This window comes from Saccopteryx bilineata, chromosome 5 (genome assembly GCF_036850765.1).
Source record: "Saccopteryx bilineata isolate mSacBil1 chromosome 5, mSacBil1_pri_phased_curated, whole genome shotgun sequence".
Lineage (NCBI taxonomy): Eukaryota > Metazoa > Chordata > Mammalia > Chiroptera > Emballonuridae > Saccopteryx > Saccopteryx bilineata.
This window is the reverse complement of record NC_089494.1, coordinates 73,329,567-73,344,444: the sequence shown is the minus strand read 5'-3', so window position 1 is coordinate 73,344,444 and position 14,878 is coordinate 73,329,567. Positions and strand designations below refer to the sequence as shown.

The following is a 14,878-nucleotide window of genomic DNA, read 5'->3' as shown; positions in this document are numbered from 1 at the left end:
CAAGATACAAAGAGAGAATATTCTATCCTTTACAAGTTGAGAAAGAGCCAAGTGAAGACTTAATTTCATGCAGCCTCTCATATTGCAACATAGCAAATAATTTCACCTCTGGCGAAATAGTCAGACCTGACTGAGATTTTGCTAATAGGTGGAATGAAGGAGAGCAATAAGAAAAGCTGGGGGTGTTGTGTGCTACAATCTGTGTAAATCAGGAAAGTGAGGAGGATATATGCAGAAACATTTGTGTGTCCCAGGAATGTTTACCCTAGGAAGAAAACCTAAGCTACTGGGAAAATAGGTACCACCAAGGTTGGATACCAAGGTCAGGAAAGGATGTAGAGTTATTTGCACTATATACTCCTTTCTGCTGTTTGAATTTCTTCTTCTTTCTCTTCCTCTTCTTAAACCATGAGTATGTTTTAAGTACGTTAGAAATATTTCTTTTTAAAGAATGGCTGAAGAACATATGAAGAATAAATACATTATAGAAGAGTAAGGTTACAGCTGTTAAAGAGCAATTCTGATTTCAAATGTCAGAAAAAAGGAGAAGATAGCATATTCTTTGTCCTATACACAAAGTGACTTCTGAGTTGTAACAAAGATATTTTAATGACTGAACATGACTTGAGAAACCCCAGTTCTGTCTTTATTAGTTGTCTATCCTTAGGTGGGATTGCCATATATGCCCTTATCTGTGACTGGGGGTAGTTAGCTGCATGTGCATGTGTATCTGTGTAAGGCAGGGGTCAGGCTGGGTATAATCAGGACTGGCTACCTGGAGGAGGGGGTAGGTCTCATTAACTAAAGGAGTGCATCCCCTGCACTCTACAACAAGGGACTTACACTCTGGTAGGATTTTGAAGATGGTAAATGCCCAGTTTAAAAAGCAAACAGGGCAAGGAGAATTGCAGATCTCTATGCTATGATGTTTCCTTCCTCTAGTCTCCTTCAGCGGGGTGCCAGTGCTGCTTCACCTACGTACTCTTCTTCAGTTATGGAGATGTTGAATACTTTTGTATATTTCCATGGGCCCATGTTTCTGAAAAGTTATCAGAATTGTTTATTGTTGAATAAACTCCAATATATACATTTTACAGCTAACTTACAATTTTACTGACATAAAACCTCAACCAGCCATTAGCACTTCCCCCCTACTTATTCATTATAGATGTCCTTCCAAAACAATCTAAATTTCTATTCATTTTATCTATACAAGCAGGCAGTAGTAAAAAAAAATCATTCCTTTTCCTGTTTTCCTCTGCTTAAACCAGCTCTAAATCTGTCTCTGGGCCAAAGAGCTGCAAGTTGAGTTCATAAAATAGTGCAGCCCCAGCAAAACTCTACTCAACCTGTCTTTAATCTTTAGGAAAGATTAACTGTTACCTCAGGTTTAAAAATTAAGCTATGTGAGTCAACACGATAACCACAAAGATGAATCAGACAACAGATACCTTTTTGAATGAATTAGGTATTTTGTAGCAAGTTCAGCAAACCAACTACGTGAGCTCTCACACTGCGCCACACCAATCCAATGGCCAGTTGATGGATGTAACCTGAAAGTAAATTGAAACAACTCCCCAGTCTAAGCTGACTGTCTCCTGTGTGGGCACTTTTCCACTATAGGCTGGCAAAATGAACTGTAGTTTTTATAGTACTTCAGAAGATAATTGATTATTTGCCAGTAGTCTGTTTTTGAGTTGCCGCTTATTATGATTTGTTTTTTACCCACTCTAGGGACACACTTTCAATTTCACAGTCTTTTGCACATTGCGGACAGTGGCTTTAATTTCTTACAGGAAAGTATGCATTCTCTATTACAGTCTGCCTCGTGGCTCTGCAAAGAGCAGGCAGGGAACTTTCCATCCAGGGAGGAAATGTCTATGCTCGTGTTGGCATGCTCACTCCATCTGTAGAGTTGTGGCTTAAGAGCTGGGAAGGGAATCAAGTAAGATTTCTTCATCTAACGATGGACACCTCTGTGTCTCACAATCTTAGACGTTCTGTCTAAGGGATAGTAACATTACTCAAAGTACCATTCTTTAAGAGTTTATGGATTATTTCTCTTTTTTCTCCTATTAAAATAAGAGTTTCTGGCACAGTTAAAGAAAATCCTATCAGGAAACAGTTGTTTTCCTCCTGCAGACTAACATTCCTGCAGGCAATGCAGCAAATTAACCAATATAAATGTTTCCTTCAAAACACAGAAATCTTTTATCTATTTAGGAAGAGATCACACAATATAACATGTTGAACTATTTCTATTAAGCCCAAAGATGACAAAAAATTGAAAAGAATAAATCCATTATAAAGAATTCATATCTGCTGCTTTGTGAGCAATCCATAATACACCGCATTGTGCAAACTATAGGAGATGATGACCTAACAATACAGAATGTAGAGAGGGCTTTTGACAACAGAAAAGCATAAGAGAGAGTATCATTTAATGGAGAGTGAAAAAAAAAGGATCCTGGATTCTTTTTCCTCCTTTATTTGTTGTGTCACTTTGTAAAACCTCTCTATGCTTTGCTCTCTTCATCAGAAAAATGAGACCTATGGTTTTATTTTTTATAAAGTGCTTTAGGATTTAGGAGAACCCCGAATGCATTCTAGGATGAAAGCTGCCATGGTGCACATCATGTGACTACAGCAGAAAGGGATCTAGAGACCAAAAGCAAAACATGAATCAGCAATGAACACTCATTTTGTTTGTTTAAAACCCCAGGAGGTGCAAATATATGTCAGAATTGAAGTTCATCCTCTTCCTTTATAATCACACATTACTATATCTGGGTCTGGTTTTGAAACTTGAATTTAGTAGAAAGAATATGAATGAAGGAAGGAATAAGGAGCAGGGTTTCTCTCAAGCAAATGCCAAGTCACTAGAGATGTCAGCAAGAGCTATACTAAGCCATGCTCAGTTCCCCCAAAGGACCAGAGATACAGGGCACTGGTTTTCTCTCTTCCCTCTTCTTCAGCATACTGTTATTTCCAACAGAGTTATGCACTGGAGAGACAAATCAACAAAGGAGAACCTGACTCTTCAAACTGGCCAAAGTTACATGAGTTTTTAGGACCACAGGAAAGTCAAAATGAGGAATAAAGTGGATCGTCGCTTTGAGACATACGTCAAGATAGTGTTAGAAATTAGGAGTTTTAGGTTCCAATGCTTATTTCAACATAAACATAAGGCATTATCTTCAACAAGCCAAACTCTTCTGACTTCTGTTTTCTCAACTGACATTAAAGGTGAGAAAGGTAGGGGGTTGGAAGGAAATCATTTAAACCAACCCCCTACAAATGATTTCCTTCCAAGACCTAGAATTCTTTTATTCTTTGAGTGCATGAATAATGATTATAGACCTGGAATATATAATTGAGGGGTAAATGTTGAAAGCATCAAGGTAACTTTCTCTGGAAATAAAATCTTTTTGGTATCAGGATGATAGATATGAGAAAACAACAAGATAGAGAAACACCACAATCATACAGTTAGCTAGTAGCAAAATTAGGACTAGAGTTTGAGGTTTGAACATGAATCTTGACATTTTTTATAGCACAATAGATTTCCTATAAGCTTCCCAACTTGAGACGTCTAAAACTGAGTATATATATAAAAAGAGAGATTCCGAAGCACATAAACACATATTTTCTGTGTGTGTGTGAGTCTTTGTCTGTCTCTATGAACAATGTGGGAGTTTTGGGGGCATTGACTCCTCACAGAGTGAAAATCTGTGTATAATTTTTGACTACCCCCAAAATTAACTACTAATAGCTACTATGGACCAAAGCCTTGCCAATAACATAAACACTTGATTAACACATATATTGTACATTATGTGTATTATACAAAGTGGTGCCTTGACACATAAGCACTTTAAATCACGAGCAATTTGAGAGATGAGCAGTCACTCACGGGATTTTTTGCTTTAAGTCATGAGTGGGTATTTAAATCACGAGCTTCTACCTCCTCCACTAGATGGCCTGTTGAATGTTCTGAAAGGGAGGAAGAAACAAATTTCCATGGAACGGTTTTTTGTTGAAACGTCCTCTAAGTAAAAGTGAGGAAAGTGTGGTGAAAAAGCCAAAAAGTCAGTGAAGAAAATGTAGATTTTTGGGCAAATGAGTTTGTAAAATTTGTATTTTCTGAGTTTGCTCACTTTTATTGTTAAAAATGGTACTGGGCAGCTGTCTGTGAAATTGCTAATTACCTTCCTGCTTGGGAAGGGCCATTGTTTTGCTAATATCTCCTCCCCCTCCACCAGCATCTTTTCCTGACCTGAAGGTAAATACACTTCATAAACCAGTTTATTTCTTTACATTCTCTCATTATATATGTATATTTACATATATGTATTTGTTATTTATAAAGTACATATTTTTATTTAAAAGCATATAAAACAAATAATTCATGTGGTTTTGGGGGGCCGGAGTAGATTAATTGCATTCCCATTAATTTAAGTGGGGAAATTCGATTTGACACACGAGCACATTGAGTCACGAGCTCGGCCATGAAATGAATTAAACTCATGTGTCAAGATATCACTGTACTATATTCTTACAGTAAAATAAGCTAGAGAAAATAAAATTATATGTTACTAAGAAAATTATAAGGAACAATCATAAGGCAGAGAAATGCATCTGCAATACTGTACCTAATTTTTTAAAAATAAAATCAGTGCCTAAGTAGACCTACACTGTTCAAACTTGTAATGTTCATGGGTCAACTGAACAATATATATAACAATATGTATTATATTAAGCAAGAGTATACTTTCCCATATAAACCTGTTCTCCTTTCTGTACCCTCTGTTCTGGGTATCACCCCATAGGCCTAATATCCAAAGAAGAAAGAAACAATGACTTTCTCCTGTTTCCTTCATTCCCACCCTGAATCACTTTGCATTCTCACAGACCACCAAATACAACTGACTTCCCCTCTGACTTTACACTCTTTTCTTCATCCCCAACATGTTTGCATCATTCAGGCCTTCATCTGTTGTCTTACTCTGCCCTTCTAACTGGTCTCTTTGACCATACATAAATCTCTCTTCCATACATGGGCTTACAAATTCTTTTAAAATTAAAATGTAAACAAAACTCTTACCTGCTTAAAAACTGTCACAATTCATTAGTTTATCCCTAGGATGAAATCTAAGCTTCCTAGTAGAAAAAACCCAGGCCCTGCTGCCCACAGCCTGACTTTCCAGCTCAACTCCCTCCATTCTCCACACACACTGCATGCTTCAGTGAGAACAAATGCTGGCAGACACTCCCCGGGCACTGCACAGCCCTGTACCCTGGCATATGCTAGGATCTCAGTCTGCAAATCCCTATGCTTTTCCATTGTTTACTTGAAAAATCCCATTCATCTTTTTAAAATCCAAGTAAATCATTCCTCCATGGGGATCCTTGCAGCTCTGCACTTTCTTTATAATTAACCATATCCTGTTCTAAGCAGCTCCTGTACTTTGGACAGGCTTTCACTGTGCATTCTTCACACTGTATTATAATTGTTTACTTGTACAGCTCCTCCATTACTAAATGTGAAACTTTTGAAGGCAAGAATGTATCTTAATCACCTTTATCTCCTTAGCACAGTGTCTAGAACACGGAAGGTCCTCAATATGTATTTAGAACTATGAGTGAATAAACAAATGAGTGAACATTCACTCGACAACTATTTTACTAAATGTCTCAGAGTTCAAGGAGATAAAAAAAAAAAGTCCATTAATGACCAACAAGAAAAAAACCTGGTAAAGATGAAAGCTATTCAGACCATTAAACTGGTATGACAGAATGGAAAATGACTGGGTGTTGAAATTGGTTCACATGGTCAGGAAAGGCTTCTTCAAACCTGTGAATGACAGAACTGTCTCACATGCTTTGCCAAAAGAACAGCTATTGTCCTGATGGATTAGCTGCAGCTCAAACCCAAGAAAAGAGAGTAATCAAGCATACCTCAGAGGGTTTTGGTTTTAGCAACTGAGTAATTAGGAGCACTATAAACTCTACTAGGGTATACTTGGAGAGGTGCAAGTTTGGAGGACAAAATTAAAAGTTACCATTTGGGGCCCTGGCCGGTTGGCTCGGTGGTAGAGCGTCGGCCTGGCGTGTGGAGGACCCGGGTTCGTTTCCCGGCCAGGGCACATAGGAGAAGCGCCCATTTGCTTCTCCACCCCCCCCTCCTTCCTCTCTGTCTCTCTCTTCCCCTCCCGCAGCCAAGGTTCCATTGGAGCAAAGATGGCCCGGGCGCTGGGGATGGCTCCTTGGCCTCTGCCCCAGGTGCTACAGTAGCTCTGGTCGCGGCAGAGCACCCCCCCCCCGGAGGGGCAGAGCATCGCCCCCTGGTGGGCAGAGCATCGCCCCTGGTGGGCGTGCTGGGTGGATCCTGGTCGGGCGCATGCGGGAGTCTGTCTGACTGTCTCTCCCCATTTCCAGCTTCAGAAAAATACAAAAAAAAAAAAGTTACCATTTGGCCTCTTAAATTTGTAAATTCCTACTGGACATCTAAGTAGAGTCCAGTAGGCACTTAGATATAAGAATCTGGTGTTTTAGAGGGTATTGTGACCAGAGAAAAAGATACGAGAGCCTTCAGCTCCCCCAAAATGGTATTTAAAGATACCATCAGGCTGGCTAACATAATTTAGGGAAGTGTGTAGATTAAGAAGGGCCAAGCCTTGCCTGACCTGTGGTGGCACAGTGGATAAAGCGTCGACCTGGAAATGCTGAGGTCGCTGGTTCGAAACCCTGGGCTTGCCTGGTCAAGGCACATATGGGAGTTTATGCTTCCAGCTCCTCCCCCCTGTCTCTCTCTCTCTCCTCTCTAAAATGAATAAATAAAAATAAAAAAAAAAGAAGGGCCAAGCCTTGGGAGACATTCTAACATTTAGAGCTCAAAAAGATGCACCAGTAAAGGAGAGAAGAAGGATATATACTAAGTCAAAAGGAAATCTAGGAGATCATGGTCAACCATGAGAAGAAAGTATATAAAGGAGGCAATCAATAGTCAACTTTATTGAACTTTGAAGATCAAGTAAGATGAAAATGTTCAATCAACAACATCCAAGGAGGTCCTGGCTGGTTGGCTCAGTGGTAGAGTGTCGGCCTGGCGTGCGGAAGTCCCGGGTTCGATTCCCAGCCAGGGCACACAGGAGAAGCGCCCATCTACTTCTCCACCCCTCCCCCCTCCTTCCTCTCTGTCTCTCTCTTCCCCTCCTGCAGCCGAGGCTCCACTGGAGCAAAGATGGCCCCGGGCCCTGGGGATGGCTCCTTGGCCTCTGCCCCAGGCGCTAGAGTGGCTCTGGTCACAACAGGGTGACGCCCTGGAGGGGCAGAGCATCGCCCCCTGGTGGGCAGAGCATCGCCCCCTGGTGGGAGTGCCAGGTGGATCCCAGTCGGGCGCATGCGGGAGTCTGTCTGGCTGTCTCTCCCCATTTCTAGCTTCGGAAAAATACAAAAAAAAAAATAATAATCCAAGGATATTGGTTCACTAGTTAACACGCTAAAAGTTGAAATAGGCATGAAGCCTTAATTTAAGTTGAAATTCAGCTCTGTGAAAAAAACCATGAAAAGATATATTACACAGTAATAAAAAAATGTTTTTTTTCTGTATTTGATTAAAGCAAAGCTTAAAATGGGTAATACTTTTCGGAGAGAGATGAGAAGCATCAATTCTTCATTGCGGTACCTTAGTTGTTCATTGATTGCTTTCTCATACGTGCCTTGACCACCAGTGACCCCTTGCTCAAGCCAGTGACTTTGAGCTCAAACCGGCAAACTTGGGCTTCAAGCCAGTGACTTTTGACTTTTGGGCTCAAGCCAGAGACCATGGGGTCATGTCTATGATCCCACACCCAAGCCAGAGACCTGCACTCAAGCCTCAAGTTAATGAGCCCATGCTCAAGCCTGCAACATTGGGGTTTTGAACCTGGATCTCCTGGGTCCCAAGCTGACACTCTATCCACTATGCCACCACCTGATCAGGCAAAATGGGTAAAAGTTTGATGAGATTTAGGATCAATTGCAGGAAGAATTTCTTAGCATCACAGTTAAGAACAACAACAAAATAATAATAATATAACTTCCTATCATATATTTCAAGGAAAGGAGAGACTCTCATCCTTTTGTACTAATCAATTTAATCACTTCTTTTGCTATCTCTATTTTCAAAACTGAAAAAATAGGTAAAAAATCACTCGAAATATGATTGCCACTTTTCTCACATTAGGGATAAATTCTCTTATAAATCTATAGACCTAATAACAACTAAACATACACTTCAGAAACCAAGAAATAAGGGTGATGTATTTGACTTCATATACTATATTATGTGAATTAATAATTGTTAAATTAACTGGTTAGAAAGAAAATCTATTTCAAAATTTGTAGACTGAAGATAAAATGAATTGGCACATTCTACAATTAAGCTGTCAGTAACAACAAAGCTGAAGGAAATAAGACTATTTCCTTTTACAAATTCTACATTTCAAGTTATTCTTGTGGCTTTCTTCCAGAGATGACAAAGTTTGCACAAGTCATAATCTGCTCAGTAAACTCCCCCAAAAAACAAAGTTAATTCATATCAAGGTGATACCCTCTACTTCTCTAATAGTAAAAAAAAAAAAAAAAGTGTTCTTTATTCTCTTCTAATTACTTATGACTTCTAAGATTAAAAAGTGGTTATCTTTACAACATGGACATGTATTGTGTAATAGAAGAAGGAAACAAATTTATACTCATACCCTACTTGTGTTTAATGAACTATTGACACCCTACTTTTACAGGGAGCAAAGGATGTGCAAACATTTTCTACATTAATAAAATATCTAAGTGAAAACAGGAATGAATATCATTGGCTTATCTTATTATATAGAAAAAGATGTGCAAAAAAGTAATTCTGATGGACAGAAAAGCTCGGCTTTAGCAAAACTAGAGTGATCCACTTGGGTGCACCACAATAATTTTATAATTATCTTAAAATAAATGTGATCTCTTTTAAATTTTAGCTGCCACAAAGCATTATGTCAAATATTAAAATGATGCAGTGTTAATACTACGGCACACAACGTGGTTGGCACCTTTGCGTTACAATATAGAATAAGATGGCTTTTCAAAATGAATTTTGATTGTTTAGAAGCAGACAAAATAAAACAAAACCTTATAAAAATAAGTGTCTTAATTGCACAAAGTAACTACTTAATTGTTTTTACTGATAGACAAACAGTGTAATGATGCCAGCATGCATATTTATTTTTTATGAATGAAACATTTTCAGCAACTTAATACCTTCCTCCAATCAGACTAAAAGGTCACCTACTATATGGGCACAATTTAGTAAAACAAATTTATCCAAGAAGTAAGATTTTTGGCCTTTATGACAAGACTGCTGTCTGTAGTTCTATTTATTTTTGGAGAGTTTTTAACAAATGCTATTGGTTTATTTTAGGAATGTGATTAATACATTATCCAGTGTATCATCAATATTAGACTGTAACAGCAATACATGATGATTTGCATTATCTATCCAGCTGGCCTGACTTGGCAAACAGTATTTTACAAGATATTGCATCAGCTTGAGATCACCTGAAGATGCAATGTGCCCACTCTTTGAGTGCTGAAGGCATGGAATGTAAACTCTGTTAACTGCCATCATTCATTTTTCTGCACCCTAGCGATTGGCAAACATTCCATGTGTAGCACAGTTGGGGGTTTATTAATAGAAAACTGTAAGGAAAAAAAAAAAGCAGAGACAAAAGGGAATCAACCTTCATAGCATACTAAACACCAAGCACATTGGAGGCTCCAAGTAAGATACAGGCAGTGCTATGAGATGTGTTGCATGCTATAGACAACAACAAACAAAACATGCAGAAAAGAAACTTATGACCATGAACATAGATCCTCAAATAAGCATTTAGTGTGGGACATTTGTATACTTTGAACTCAGAGTTGTATACAGTTCTACTTTCTGACAAACTGACCTATTGTTTGGCTCATGATTTCAGAACAGAATTGTAGATTTATACTATTTATGAAATTAACTATCACCTGTCTATGATGAGTCAATGTCTCAGCAAATGAAGGGTAACTGCCAAAATGAGTCAAGCAATTTTCAAAGGTGAGCACCCACGAGCATTTTCAGGAAAGTAACCAAGAATCAAACCTTCACTTATCTAAATTTTCTTATACTTTTTATAACTGAGGAAAAAATAGTTTAAGCATCATTTAACGTGGTAAGTATCCCAAAGAATTACTCACAGCTTCTGACTCACATTAATATGCATGGGCTGATATCAAGCCACAAAATAGGTGAGTGTTAACACGACAAGGTTATGAAACATGAATATAATAATTCTGAAGTTTTCATCATTACTTCTCTCAGATAAATTTAGTATAAGTTCTTCATAACTCTGTGAGTCATTGGCCAACTCATTACAATAATATAATCAATATATTATTGAGACAGAAATATCCTGGCAATACGGCAAGACTCTAGAGAAGCCAGTTTCTAAATTAATGTCAAAGCATTACACATGTGTCATAAATGGCTCACTAAGGGATGCCAAATCATCCCTGTGGCTGAGATAATTGTTATACTTTGAAGTTTCTTATGATCGATTGTGTTAGTTCCCAGGTCAGAGCTATCTCCCTCTCTCCTTTTTTCTTCATTCTTCAATCATAATATAGCATTAAAGTTATTTGACAATGAGATAACTGAAGTTATTTCAATGGTTCTAATGTTGCAAGGTGTTTTTTTTATTGTACTAGATTGCATTTGTTAAAGAAGAATCCTTGATTTGCTTGCCAAGATTTATTATAGGAATTTTGCATATCTTATGGTTCTATGCTAACCTTCAGAGAGCTAAGACACTAAAGAATGAGCTACGGACATATTTATAGAATGAAGTGCCCTATTAAAAATCTGTGAGAATGACTTTATGCCTTAGTTATACTTTCAAGTATATATTCCGTGTCTCCTCAAATTAGACTGTAAGCTCCTACAAAGATTTAGTACACTGTCTTATACACAACAGGTGCTTCACAAACATTTGAAGATGAACTTATTGAAAAATCATCCATATATGACCTCATGGAAATTCAAGAAAAAACACTATGTGGAAAAACAAAGTGTTGTAGTCACTGTTTCATTTCCCTGCTTCTGCCAGCCAGCATAACAAAGCAAGAAAGTAACAACAGAAAAGAGCAATGATGATTCTTACCATTAAGCTTAAATTCTTCCATTGTTCCTAGAGTCAAATATTATACATTTTTTCTCTTGGGTGTAGACTCTTCAGTATCATCTTTGTACGGATCAAATACATTTGGAGAACTAACTTGTATAAACTGGTTTATTCTCTCGGATTTTGCATATACCCTTTTTTTGAGACTTTTCTTTTATTTGTCCTTTTTTGCTTAATTCCTCCACCCCCTTCATCACCCTCCCCCCTCCCCCCATGGCTGTAGGCCTGCTCTCTATGAGTCTGCCTGTTTTGCTTGTTAGTTTATTTTGTTCATTAGATTCCTTGGATATGGGATTTATTTATTATTAATGACTTTAAATCATCATCTCTGTATCTTACTGAAGTGGAAAGAGATACAGTGAAATACAATAGGGGAACCAGAAAGTTACATTTTACACTGTTGCTGTCTTTCAATGCCAGTGCATACCTGGTTAGAATTTCTGGTTAGAAAATATAAATATGTGTTAAGGACAGGAATGAAACCGCTTATTATAGGGAAACATTATTCAAAATAAAACAAAGCCCTTCAGAGGAGATGCAAGTGGGCAGTACTAGAATTAATTTGCCCATATGTGGAGCTATGGAACTGGATCTGCAAAGTGTAAATAAACATCTACTCTGGGATGTGGGATTCACTTAAGGATTTCTTCAAATGGAAATGTACTTGTTGTGAGACACTGAGTCCCTGAGGAGAGAAAGCTACAGAAACAGACTTCATTTCTACTGTTTCCTGTAGTAAGTTGAATCTGACAGCTGATTTTCCTCTAGACAAGGAAAATTTTTCAGCCAAGAATATAAACATGGTCCATTTTTCTGTCTTCGTCTCATCCTGGATGGTGCCTTATCCCGAGATTTCACTGCATGAACTCAAGTTCAATGACTGTCCAAGATTACTATGCATTTCCTAAAGAGACGTTCAAAAATTACTCTGCCAATTCCATGTACTAGTTTCATTAAAGTCTTTATTTAATTGCCTGGGATTTATGAAAGATTTTGTGACAAAGCCATGCTGTGCCATAACTTATCCCAGCCTGCAAAGAGAAAACTGAAGCTCAGATACGTTAAAACTATATGCTCTCCAGGGCAGGGACTATATCCTTTTTGCTCCTCATTGTATTTTCATGGCCCTGCAAACTGTACTGAAGTTGCAGTATAGGACGGGAGTGAAGAGCTTAGGGTCTGCAGTCAGACAGACCAGGCTGGAAGACCCCAATCCCAGCTCTAGCAATTTCAAGGGTGACCTTGGAAATGTTGTTTCACCATATCTGAACCTCAGTTTCTTTACCTGTTAAAATGGATATAATAATAATATTTACCTTATAAAATGTTGGATAATTAAAAGAAGTAATATACATAACATAATTAAATAGTGTCTTCTAATTAGGTAACACTTAATATATTAATATATTGTTTGTTTGTTTTTGTTTATTTATTTATTTGAGGGTGCAAAGAAGGGAAATAGAAAGATAGACTCCTGCATGTGCCCCAACCAGGATCCACCCAGCAACACCCCCCCCATCTTGGGCCGATGCTCAAGTATCGAGCTATTTTTAGTGCCTGTGGCTAATGCACTACAACAGAGCTATCCTCAGCACGCAGGGCTACGCTCAAACCAATCACTCAAACCAACTGAGCCATCAGCTGTGGGAGAGGAAGAGGGAGAGAAGGGGGAGACAACGAGGTGGAGAAGCAGATGGTTGCTTCTCCTGTGTGCCCTGACCGGGAATTGAACCTGGGAATCCACATGCTGGCTGACACTCTATCTACTGAGCCACCACCCAGGACCATTAACATGTTATTAATAGCATCCTCATTTTCATTGTCTGGCACATAGGAGATATCTGATATTATATGGAATGCATGAGTGAAAGTAGCTATTAAGCACCAAAATGGAGCTGTGATTTTCTCATTTCCCTCTCAGTCCCTTTCTCCCTAAAATCATATTATATATGTAAGTGGAATTGTCCTATAAGGTTTGATGAATTTAGTTTTACTAACTCAAATTCAGTATCTCTTGCAGGTATGTGGGAAGGAGGAAATTTTCATACTTATATTTGGTACCAGCTGAGGGTATTATTTCTTCAGTTTTTTTTAAACAAATGAATTAATCTTTTCTAATATAGAGATTTACTAATGAGAAGATGCCCCATTTCATGACTTCTCCATCATTTTTAGCATTCAAGAAATGTTATTGCTGATATCCTGCAGAGTTTTTATACGGAGAAAAATCTGGATAAAAATAACATTGTTCCAAAGCTGTTTTCAGTCCTGCATTGCTACTAACTGCTTTAAGAAGAGACTGAGTATGTTTACTGTGGGAACCCTTCCCGCCAACCCAAGCTCCCACCCAACTTTAGAACACATGAATAGAGACCCTAGAGAGGGTTGATTAGGTCTAGAACATTCATAAAGATTTAATCAGCTTTGGAAAAGGGACTAGAAACTGTTATAAAAGGAAAGTTTTTCGTGCACAGCAGCACTTGACTAGGAGATATCAAAATTAAATGCTACTCACTAGAATGGGGCCTACTTTAAACAACCACACACAGATCTACAAAGTCATTCCCTCCTATCCAAAATACTAGTCTTCAATTATTAATTAGAATAATTACCATTCCCATGCTTTCTAGTACTAGAAAACCAGACTTTCCTTTCTTGATAATCACTGAGTGAGTTTCTTTACTATGTATCTTGCCTGGCATATGAATAAAAAATTAATAAAGCCAGGTTTGTTGGTTTGTTTTTTTTTAAGAGTTGCCCTGACATTAAAATGGCAACTTTAACCAAAAATCAGAGTAATGTAGGCAATTGTTTAATTTTACAAAACTGAAATGATTTTGTGGGCTATGGCAAAAAGACTTGGAACAATTCAATGAAGTTGAAGAATATTTAATTTTTTAATATAAACAAACCTTGGGAGAGCTGATGAATTTTATAGGATACTAAATCTCAAGACATTATAATGCAGTTCTTTAGATCTCTTAAGTGTCTTCCTATTCATAGTGATGACCAACACATGTACGGTTGTTCTATACAACATTCCTGACAAAAATTAAGAAGACTATGATCTTTTTATATATAGAGAGAGGGATGTAGATATAAAAGTTGAGGCACTGAGTATTTAAATGGTTTTCTGAGAAGTACAGTTAGTTCCTGAAGAGGGTTGAGTAACTAGAATCTTTGGTTGAATTCTACTACTCCTGATGGATTTATAGTAACTTCTGAACATGACCCGTTAGGGTACCTATAATACATTTTCACCTTAAACTCTGTTTACATAAGTGTTCTTAGATTAATTCTTAGAAAATTTTATTTACTCTTTTTTTTTCTTTACAGGAAGAGAGAGAGAGAGGGGTAGACAGGGACAGACAGACAGGAACGAAGAGAGATGAGAAGAATCAATCATCAGTCTTTCATTGCAACATCTTAGATGTTCATTGATTGCTTTCTCATATGTGCCTTGACTGCAGGCCTTCAGCAGACCGAGTAACCCCTTGCTTGAGCAAGCGACCTTGGGTCCAAGCTGGTGAGCTTTTTGCTTAAGCCAGATGAGCCCGCACTCAAGCTGGCAACCTCCGGGTCTTGAACCTGGGTCCTCCGTATCCCAGTCCGACGCTCTATCCACTGCACCACCACCT

The 14,878-nt window shown here is 38.1% G+C and overlaps 1 protein-coding gene across 3 annotated transcripts in view; it reads right to left on the bottom strand.

The window, feature by feature from the left end:
• FIGN (fidgetin, microtubule severing factor) overlaps positions 1-14,878 on the bottom strand; it is a 131,926-nt gene that overhangs the window by 50,261 nt on the left and 66,787 nt on the right. Inside the window, exon 1 of one of the 3 annotated variants that reach the window (XM_066232803.1) lies at positions 5,105-5,229. The exons of the other annotated variants lie outside the window; for them this stretch is intronic. The gene's annotated coding sequence lies outside the window, so the exon portion shown is untranslated. Of the gene's footprint in view, positions 1-5,104; positions 5,230-14,878 lie in introns of those variants that run through there. 3 annotated transcript variants of the gene reach the window in all.